The sequence below is a fragment of the Sorex araneus genome, chromosome 8 (assembly GCF_027595985.1).
Source record: "Sorex araneus isolate mSorAra2 chromosome 8, mSorAra2.pri, whole genome shotgun sequence".
NCBI lineage: Eukaryota > Metazoa > Chordata > Mammalia > Eulipotyphla > Soricidae > Sorex > Sorex araneus.
In genome coordinates, this window is record NC_073309.1 from 46450407 (window position 1) to 46460960 (window position 10554).

The 10554-nt window shown below is 44.7% G+C and overlaps 1 long non-coding RNA gene across 1 annotated transcript in view; it reads left to right on the top strand.

The window, feature by feature from the left end:
* LOC129406772 (uncharacterized) overlaps positions 1–9891 on the top strand; it is a 131931-nt gene extending 122040 nt beyond the window's left edge. The window contains exon 4 of the long non-coding RNA XR_008631244.1: positions 8163–9891. This is a non-coding gene — a long non-coding RNA (uncharacterized LOC129406772). The remainder of the gene's footprint in view (positions 1–8162) is intronic.
* The last annotated feature ends 663 nt before the right edge of the window (positions 9892–10554 follow it).

Consider the following 10554-nt stretch of genomic DNA (forward strand, 5'->3'; position numbering starts at 1 on the left):
GTGCAGAGAGCCAGGCTCATAGTCCTAGATGGCTCTGGCCATTCCCGGGTGACAGAGGTGGACAGACAGAAAATGGCAAATTCTCTTCTTGTGGCCGCCTCTTTCTTCCCCACCTCGTAAAAGTCACCCCAGGGCCCCACCAGTATCGAGTGGTGGGCACAAACGACTTCAAAGACTTCCAGGTACCAAGAGCCCACTGTCCAGGGCCTGGGTTGTGCACCATCCTACCCTCCTGTGGCCTGTTGGCCCAGCGTGTCATAACCGTTGTTTCCCAGAGTGGACTTTACGCCCCCTGGGGGCTGCAGAGTGATATGACCTGAGTAGCCTCAGGCCAGTAGCCTTAGGTGCAATTAGTGGGGTGCTTGTTTGTTCACTTAGAGTCCCAGGTGAGGGGAGTCCCAGGACTTTTTTCATCTGAGAAGGGCAAATGTAGACTAAACACTGGGAATCTCCTATCATGATTCACAGCTCCCAGAAGCACTGTCAGGCCAGTGGATGGAACCAGTGGTCTCAGAGCCTAGAAAGTTGGGGGTCAGTGTTGTCCATAGCCTTTCAGCCGTGACCCCTTCCTTCCTTTCCTCCACTCTGTGGCCATTTGTTCATTTGTTTCTCTGTCAAATTTCAGTTGAGACTTGCACCCAGGGGCTGGAGGGTAAATTCCTTCCCCTGATTCTCCAGGATGGTGACCCACATGTTAGGACCCCAGTAGGTAGTTCCCAGCCCCGCACAGGGAGGTGGGTGGCCCTGGCGGGAAGGCCTGGCCACTGCCGTGCTGATGCTCTGTGTTGATGTAAGTAATTCAGTTCTCGAGTCAAACTCTAGATTAACTCTGCACTTGTTCTCGTTCCTTCTGGGCTGGAGATAGCCTAGAAAGGATCTGAATCTCTGGCTGGTCCCAGGGCCCAGGGTTGCCCATAACCACTCCCCCAAGGAGCTGGATCTATGTGTACAGACAGAATTTGTTTGGGTTTTCTTGTTTCATCTCTCACTCGAACGTTGAATTTCTACACTAGAGTTTCTGGCAGCGGTGCTGCATCCCTCTATCTGCACTGATATATATATATATATATATATATATATATATATATATATATACACACACACACACACACACACACACACACACTGTATACTTGTATACTTGATATTTTTTTTGGAGATTGGCTTCTGGGGTCTCACCTGGCAATGCTCAGGGGTTACTCTGGCTCTGCACTCACTCCTGGCGGTCCTCAGGGGACTGTATGAGATACCTGGGTTCAACCCAGGTCAGCTGCGTGCAAGGCAAAAGCCCTCCCCACTGTTGTATCACTCCGGCCCCTACTTAGATGTTCTTTTACTGAGGTTTCAGTAAATCCTTCAGGTCTTAAGGGTTCCTAGAGGTGGTGCGGGGAGGCGGCTGCCCACAGTCCTTCACCCCCAAGAAGCCTAGGCTGCAGGCCTGGAACTGGCCTGTGAGATTTGTCTGAGTAGAAATGACATGTGGAAACCAGGAGCAGGCCTGGAGGTCTGTCCAGCATTCAGGCTGCAGGCTCAGGACAGACAGCTTGTCCAGGTGCCCAGACAGCTCCCCAGAAAGAGCAAAGCAAAGTCCAAGGAAGGATCTAGAAGATGAGGGCTGTACCACATATCAGAACTTTCGTGTTGTTTGTTTGGGGCCACACCCGCTGATGTTCAGGGACTACTCCTGGCTCTGCACTCAGGAATTCCTCCTGGCAGTGCTGGGGGTGGGGGACATAAGATGCTGGGGATAGAACCAGCCCCGCTGTCCTATTGCTCTCGCCCCAGAATTTTAAATTTTATTGTCAGGAATATTCAATGTGCATATTGGCACACTTTATTCTTTTCATCAGCCCAGGTGTGTCTGAGCTGTTTCTGTTATTTGGCTGTAAGAGTGTTTGTGCAGGAGAGATGTCTCTCTGGCTCACATGCTCAATCTGTTTATCTGTCGGGGAACTGCTGGCATCTCCCACAGGCAGTTTTATCACTTTACCTTCCAGCAGTGTGGAAGGTTCCAATTTCTCCACGTTCTCTTCAGCACCTGCCACCATTTGGGGATCGCCAGCCCGGTGAGTGCAGAGGGCTGTCTCTCGTGGTCTGGATTTGCATTTCCCTGGCGGCTAATGATGCTATCATTGCCCCCCTCCCAGGAGTTTATTGGCCATTGAACACCTTTGGAGAGAGCTACCGATTCGTGTTCTTTATTTTATAATTGGCTTGTTCATTTTATATAACTAAATACTTTGTAGATCTAATTATAAATCCCTGTCTGATAAATAATTTGCAAAGTTTTCTCCCTTTCGTAGCCTGTCTTTGACACGCTTGCCTTTCTCGAAGCATAAATATTCTTCATTTCAACAGTTCATGTTGATTAAAAAAATGCTTACATGCTTAATTTCATGGCTAGGGAGGCCTAATCAAAGATTGTAAAGATTTAGCCCATTTTGGTTGGGGGTTGGGGCTCCTGGAGGTGCTCAGCAGGCCTGGGGGTCACTTCCAGCAATACTCGACAGCCCAGCTGGTGGTTGAAGCCCGGGACTCAGGCATGGTGTGGAATACCAAGAGCGACCCAGCCGTTTTCATACTTGCTTACGTTTAGGAGAGAAAGGCCCTTCAAGGTGAAGTTCCTTGGATGACTGTGGGAAGTGGTGGGACTCCTGCAGTTCTACCTGCCAAGTGACCCGAGGGTTCAGATGGGACCATTGCTCCTAATGTACTCACTGGACTCTTCTGTGAACCCCCTCCATGCACGGGCTGCCCCTGCACAGGCATGCTTAGGTGCCTGTCTGCTGCTCTCTAGAGAGGCTGGCCAAGGAGTCCGTGCCTCCCGGTACCTGAAAAGTTCTCAGTGGTTTTTTTTTTCTTTTTGGGTCACACCTGGTGATGCACAGGGGCTCTCCTGGCTCTGCACTCAGGAATTATCCTGGCAGTGCTCGGGGGACCATATGGGATGCTAGGAATCAAACCCGGGTCAACCACGTGCAAGGCAAACGTCCTACCCTCTGTGCTATCTTTCCAGCCCCCTCGTTTTCTTGGATACTACATGGTGAGGCTTGCAGGGCCAGTGGGGCATTTCAGCTGTAAGATGGCGCCCTGAACTCTCCCTCAGGAACCTGGCCCAACACTGGCCCCTGGCTGGTCGGGCACAGCAGTGCCTGGTCAAGTGTGTTGCCCCACTCCTATCTTCTTTTTTTTTTTTTTTTGTATTTATTTATTTATTTATTTTTTTAAACCTTTTTTTTTAAATTTATTTATTTTTAATTAGAGAATCACCGTGAGGGTACAGTTACAGATTTATACACTTTTGTGCTTATACTTCCCTCATACAAAGTTTGGGAACCCATCCCTTCACCAGTGCCCATTCTCCACCACCCGTAAACCCAGTGTCCCTCCCACCCTCCCCAATCCCATCTCCCCCCCACCCCACCCTGCCACTGTGGCAAGGCATTCCTTTCTGTTTTCTCTCTCTAATTCGCTGTTGTGGTTTGCAATAAAGGTGTTGAGTGGCCGCTGTGCTCAGTCTCTAGCCCTCATTCAGCCCGCAACTCCCTTCCCCCACATGGCCTTCGACTGCAATGTAGTTGGTGATCGCTTCTCTGAGTTGACCTTTCCCCGGAACGTGAGGCCAGCCTCGAAGCCATGGAGTCAACCTCCTGGTACTTATTTCTACAGTTCTTGGGTGTTAGTCTCCCACTCTGTTATTCTATATACCATAGATGAGTGCAATCTTTCTATGTCTGTCTCTCTCTTTCTGACTCATTTCACTCAGCATGAAACTTTTCATGCCCATCCACTTAACTACAAAATTCTTGACCTCCTTTTTTCTAACAGCTGCATAGTATTCCATTGTATAGATGTACCAAAGTTTCCTCAACCAGTCATCCGTTCTGGGGCATTCGGGTTTTTTCCAGATTCTGGCTATTGTAAACAGTGCTGCGATGAACATACATGTGCAGATGTTGTTTCGATTGTACTTTTTTGCCTCTCTGGGATATATTCCCAGCAGTGGTATTGCTGGGTCAAATGGGAATTCAATATCTAATTTTTTTTTTATTTTTTTTATTTTTTTTTTTATTTTTTTTTATAATTTATTTATTTTTAATTAGAGAATCACCGTGAGGGTACAGTTACAGATTTATACACTTCTGTGCTCACACTTCCCTCATACAAAGTTTGGGAACCCATCCCTTCACCAGTGCCCATTCTCCACCACCCGTAAACCCAGTGTCCCTCCCACCCTCCCCAATCCCATCTCCCCCCCACCCCACCCTGCCACTGTGGCAAGGCATTCCCTTCTGCTTTCTCTCTCTAATTAGCTGTTGTGGTTTGCAACAAAGGTGTTGAGTGGCCGCTGTGCTCAGTCTCTAGCCCTCATTCAGCCCGCAACTCCCTTCCCCCACATGGCCTTCGACTGCAATGTAGTTGGTGATCGCTTCTCTGAGTTGACCTTTCCCCGGAACGTGAGGCCAGCCTCGAAGCCATGGAGTCAACCTCCTGGTACTTATTTCTACAGTTCTTGGGTGTTAGTCTCCCACTCTGTTATTCTATATACCATAGATGAGTGCAATCTTTCTATGTCTGTCTCTCTCTTTCTGACTCATTTCACTCAGCATGAAACTTTTCATGCCCATCCACTTAACTACAAAATTCTTGACCTCCTTTTTTCTAACAGCTGCATAGTATTCCATTGTATAGATGTACCAAAGTTTCCTCAACCAGTCATCCATTCTGGGGCATTCGGGTTTTTTCCAGATTCTGGCTATTGTAAACAGTGCTGCGATGAACATACATGTGCAGATGTTGTTTCGATTGTACTTTTTTGATTCTCTGGGATATATTCCCAGCAGTGGTATTGCTGGGTCAAATGGGAATTCAATATCTAATTTTTTGAGAGTCGTCCAAATTGTTTTCCAGAAGGGCTGAACCAGTCGGCATTCCCACCAGCAGTGAAGAAGGGTCCCTTTCTCCCCACATCCTCTCCAACAGCGGTTGCTTTTGTTCTTTTGGATGTGTGCTAGTCTCTGTGGTGTGAGGTGGTATCTCATGGTTGTTTTGATCTGCATCTCTCTGATGATTAGTGATGTAGAGCACTTTTTCATGTGCCTTTTGGCCATTCGTATTTCTTCCTTGGTAAAGTTTCTGTTCATTTCTTTGCCCCATTTTTTGATGGGGTTGGATGTTTTCTTCTTGTAGAGCTCAACCAGTGCTTTATATACCATTGATATCAACCCCTTATCTGATGGGTATTGTGTAAATATCCTTTCCCATTCTGTGGATAGTCTTTGTATTCTGGTCACTGTATCTCTTGCGGTGCAGAAGCTTTTTAGTTTAATGTAGTCCCATTTGTTGATCTCTGTTTTTACTAGATTGCTTAGTTCCGTGTCACCTTTGAAGATACCTTTATCTTCAATATCGTGGAGGGTTTCGCCGACCTTGTCTTCAATGTACCTTATGGTTTGTGGTCTAATGTTGAGGTCTTTAATCCATTTTGATCTGACTTTTGTGCATGGTGTCAGGTCAAGGTCTAAACCCATTTTTTTGCATGTGGTTGTCCAGTTGTGCCAGCACCATTTGTTAAAGAGGCTTTCCTTGCTCCACTTCACTTCTCTTGCTCCCTTATCAAAGATTAGATGGTCATACATTTGGGGTTGTGTGTAGGGATATTCCACCCTGTTCCATTGGTCTACGGCTCTGCCTTTGTTCCAGTACCATGCTGTTTTAATTGTTACTGCTTTGTAGTAAAGTTTGAGGTTGGGGATGGTGATGCCTCCCATCATCTTTTTCCCAAGAATTGTTTTAGCTATCCTTGGACGTTGGTTATTCCATATGAATTTTAGGATTGCTTGATCCATTTCTTTGAAGAATGTCATGGGTATATTTATAGGGATCGCATTGAATCTGTATAATGCTTTAGGGAGTATTGCCATTTTGACAACATTGATTCTCCCTATCCACGAGCAGGGTATATGTTTCCATTTCCTCATGTCCTCTTTGATTTCATGGCCACTCCTATCTTCTTGATGTCTTGAGAACAGGGATGCTAAGGCCTCAGTCACTCCTGAGATGGTTGAAGGCAATTCTGAGAGAAAGCCCATGAGGTACATGTTTTATGGTATTTGAAACTTCAAGGTTAAGAAGGACAGTACTCCCCAGGCACAATACCATTCTCAGAAGTGTAGGATAACATTGGTTTGTCCTTCCTCGCCACAAGGAGTTTAAGTTTAAGTGCTCTGGAGACACTCCCATTCCTTTGTTTATCTGTAAACTCTTCTCTGCATCCTCCTTCCCAACCAGTTAATCACCTTTTCCCTAATCAGATTCTGTTATCTTGTAAGGTCAGATTCTTCTAAGGACTCTGAATTTTTATTGCAAGTTAGTGTCTTTTGCATAGTTTACCTTAGGGCAATGTCCTTCCTGCATGGACACAGGAAGACAGTTAATATTATGCTTTGTAACTTGGGAGTTGATTGACTCCAATAATATTTATTCCTGGGCATCTGCTTTCTCCACTCAGTCATCCTTAGTTCCTAACACCCCAAAAGCAGGGTCCCGACAAGGGACGGAATGGACCCAGGGCAAGCTGTGAGCTATATTGGCATCGAAATGGGCCAGGCCAAAGCGCCACAATACTCAACTATAAGTTGAGAGCATGGTCATAGACAAATGCTGTCATGATCCAAAGGTAACGATGAGACTAGGACCCTGCTTGGGTTAGGAAGATTAACCTGGCCTAAGGACTGTGGTCTGGAATGTATAGTGAGATGTCCTCAGGAAGAACCAAACTTTAAGTTTATATCTCTTACTGTGCTCATACAAAATGACATTGCTAGAAATATTAGAAGTAGATTTACTATAACTATTTAAGCAGATTACTAGCTCACATCCTGACACACTCTTGTTTGGACCCCCCACCCTTGAGCGGATCTCCTTAGATGAGATTTTGTTAATCTCCTCGAGAAATGGTCTTACCCTTCTTTGTTGATTTGTTAATGTTCAACCCACCTTTGTGTCACCACCCTATGTAATTTGCTATATAAACTAAGACCGTGGGGGCTGAGGGGGGACAGGAGACAGAGGAAGAAGACAGAGGAGACAGAGAAGACAGAAGAGACAGAGGAAGAAGACAGAAGAGACAGAGGAAGAAGACAGAAGAGACAGAGGAGACACACGAGAAAGACACGAGGGAAAAACGGAGAAGACACAGAAGCACGGGGGAGACACTGAAGCAGAGCACAAGGCAAAAGAAGTGAGAGTGAGGGGCAAGAGAGAGAGAGAGGAGAGAGAGAGAGAGAGAGAGAGAGAGAGAGAGAGAGAGAGAGAGAAAGAGAGAGAGAGAGAGAAGCAGAACGGGAACGGAGATTGGAATAAACTGCAACTGATACTGACCAGCCTGGCACTCATTCCTTCTTTCACCTGCCTTGTCATCGCCAGCAACCTCCTGGGGTGGGAGAAACGGCTGGAGACTACCGAACTCGGGAGAGATAGAGCACCGCTGCCCTGTGCCCAGTGCGGTGTGCCCCTTTTTTTGTGTGTGATTACACAAGAAGGAACCAACCCTATTTATATTTTGATCTTTATACTTTGATCTCTGGGCTGGAGCGATAGCACAGCAGTTGGGCATTCTCCTTTCACGAAGCCAACCAGTGTTCAATTCCTCCGCCCCTCTCGGAGAGCCCAGCAAGCTACCGAGAGTATCTTGCCTGCACGGCAGAGCCTGGCAAGCTACCCGTGTGTATTGGATATGCCAAAAACAGTAACAATAAGTCTCTCAATGAGAGACGTTACTGGTGCCCGCTTGAACAAATACTTTGACCTCTAGCACTATGGACAATAGATTTCTGTCATTCTAAGACACGTCTTTGTAGGCCTTTGTAATGACATCCAAAGTAAAAAAAATCCTACATTTTCAAAGTAAAAAAATAGCACTGGGGATGTGGTTGAAGGATAGGGCGTAAACCACTGATACATGAAGCCCTGAGTTCCATTCCCAGCATCACATGGTCCTCAAGCATTGAGGCTGTGGCTTCTAGAAAATAGTTTATAAAAGTAAGAAAAGGATGGATATAGCTATATTTTATTAATAAAATGTTTTTTAAACAAGCAATTGATGCAATTTTATAATGAAGTATTTTATAGTTCTCTCTCTCTCTTTTGTTTGTTTTTAGGCCATACCAGCTGTGCTCAGAGTTGACTCCTGTGGTTCTGTGCTTGGGATCACTCCTGGAGTGCTTGGGATCCTATGGGATGCTGAGAATCAAACTCAGCATCAGCTACATGCAAGGCAAGTGTCCTGCTGACTGTACTATGCCAGAAATGCACAAACTTCCAATTATATGGGCATGTACATTTGCTAACCTATCATTATACTAACCATGACCTATAGGCGTAAACCTACCAATGAGCTCAAGTTTAAAAATCAGCCAGTACTTAACTTTCCTTTTTAAAATTTAAGCACAGTAATACTTAATACCTAAACCCTATACAATTCCTAATCCTACTGCTAATATCCCTAACCCATACTAAGCTTGACCATTACTGAATGCCAAAAATGAGCAGTTATATTTAATTTAAAGATTTCCCTAATCTTAAAATTCCTTTTAAAACATGAACACAGAAAAAGCTAACACCTGAAACCTCCACAAACCTAACCTTAACCCTAGCCCTAGGCTAGTTACCCTCACCAAAGCATGAGCAAAAATCTACAAATTAGTCCAAATTTAACAACATTCAATACTTCACTTGCCTTCTGAACTCTGAACACAGCAAAAATTAACAGCTAAAAAATCAAAAATTAACATCTAAATTCCTACCCCTAACCTTACTAGACCTAATCCTAACCCTAACCCTCACCCACACTAAGCCTGACCTTAATGCCAAAAAATAACAATATTCCTAAATTGAAAGATCTCCCTGTACTTAAATTTCATTTTAAAGTATGAACCATATGGGATGCTTGGAATCAAACGTCCTACCCTCTGTGCTAACAGAGGAAAAGCTAACACCCCAAAACTCCACAAATCTAATGGTAACCCCAGCCCTAGGCTAATCCTAAAGCTAATCCTGATATTATACTAACCCTGACCCAAGAATAGGCATAAATCTAACAATTAATCCAAATTTAACAATCACACAATACTTCACTTGCTTTATTTAATTTGTATGCAGCAATACTTAACACCCAAACCCTACACAATCCCTAACCTAATGCTAGCTCTAATCCTAATCTGAACCTGCGCCCATACTAAATCTGACGTTTACTGATCCCAAAACTGACCAATTATCCTAAATTTAAAGATCTCCTATATTTGTAGTAATCCCTGAGCACATAGCCAGCATTAAGCCCTGAGCACCTCTAGGTATGCCCCACACACAACCAGAAAAAAAAAACCCCAAAAAAACCAAACAAACATGGGTGCTAGTAATTTCCTTTTTTAACAAAACCATGTGTCAAAACTTTTGGGGGACAGGAGTGGGGTATTAGTATTTATGGTCGTAGAATTTAGGGTCTCCTCCCAGATCTGTGCCTGTGAATTATTTCCTGTGGTGCTTGGGGAACCCTTTGGTGCTTGGGATCAAATCTGGGGGACCTACATGCCAAACACACGCCCTGCCTCTGGAGATGGTGGGTTTTAACAAATCTCTACATTAAAGGTAATCCTCAACAACAAATTCTCCTGGATAATTTTTTTATTTTATTTGAACACTGTAGTTTGCAAGGTTCATAATACAGTTGTACAGGCATTCAGTATTCCAACACTAAAGTAGTGTGACCTTCCCTTCACCATTGTTCCCATTTTCCCAACCACCAGAAGCCTGTCTTAAGTTAGTAATCACAAAATAATTTATTTTATATTTATTGCTTATTACAGCTAAATGGCCAATGGAATGATTAAAAAAAAAACAACTCTTCAGTATAATAAAAGTTTTGAAAATTGTTATACTCACCAAGGTGTCATTTAGTCTGTTTGTTGCTAGTTGAGTCTTTTGTGTGATTGTTTTTGTTTATTGAGCTTAGTTGGTTTCTGTGCTACTTTTCCATCTATTTTGGTGTGCTCCGACTGGTATATTGGTTTTGTGGAATTTGGGTGGGTGTCACACAGTTTGGGGGGGGTACATGGCCATGTGCTTCAGACATTCTAGGATGTGTAGAATCCGGCTGAGATGGATGAGTTTACGTGGTACAGCTGTGGGATGTGTGTGTGTGTGTGTGTGTGTGTGTGTGTGTGTGTGTGGCTGTTGGGGCTTCCAGAAGTACAGGGAGGCTGCCCTCCACCATTTCTGAGAAAACCCTAAGAGTTTTCAGCCCGAAAACCAGTGTACCTGGAATTTTCATTGGCTTGGCATTTCTACAAAGATTAATCAAGAAACAGTGGGGTTAGCGTGAAGCGGACCCTCTGCGCCTAAAGACTTTGATTCCAGAGATCTAACACATTCAGGCATCCAGCGCAGCATCTAATAGCAATGCACTGGGACTGCGAACTGGGCTACAACTCTGTGCTGCCAGGGGGTAGATTTTTTCCTCCTCACCCTGTCTTCCTGCACGGAAAACGGCGGGTT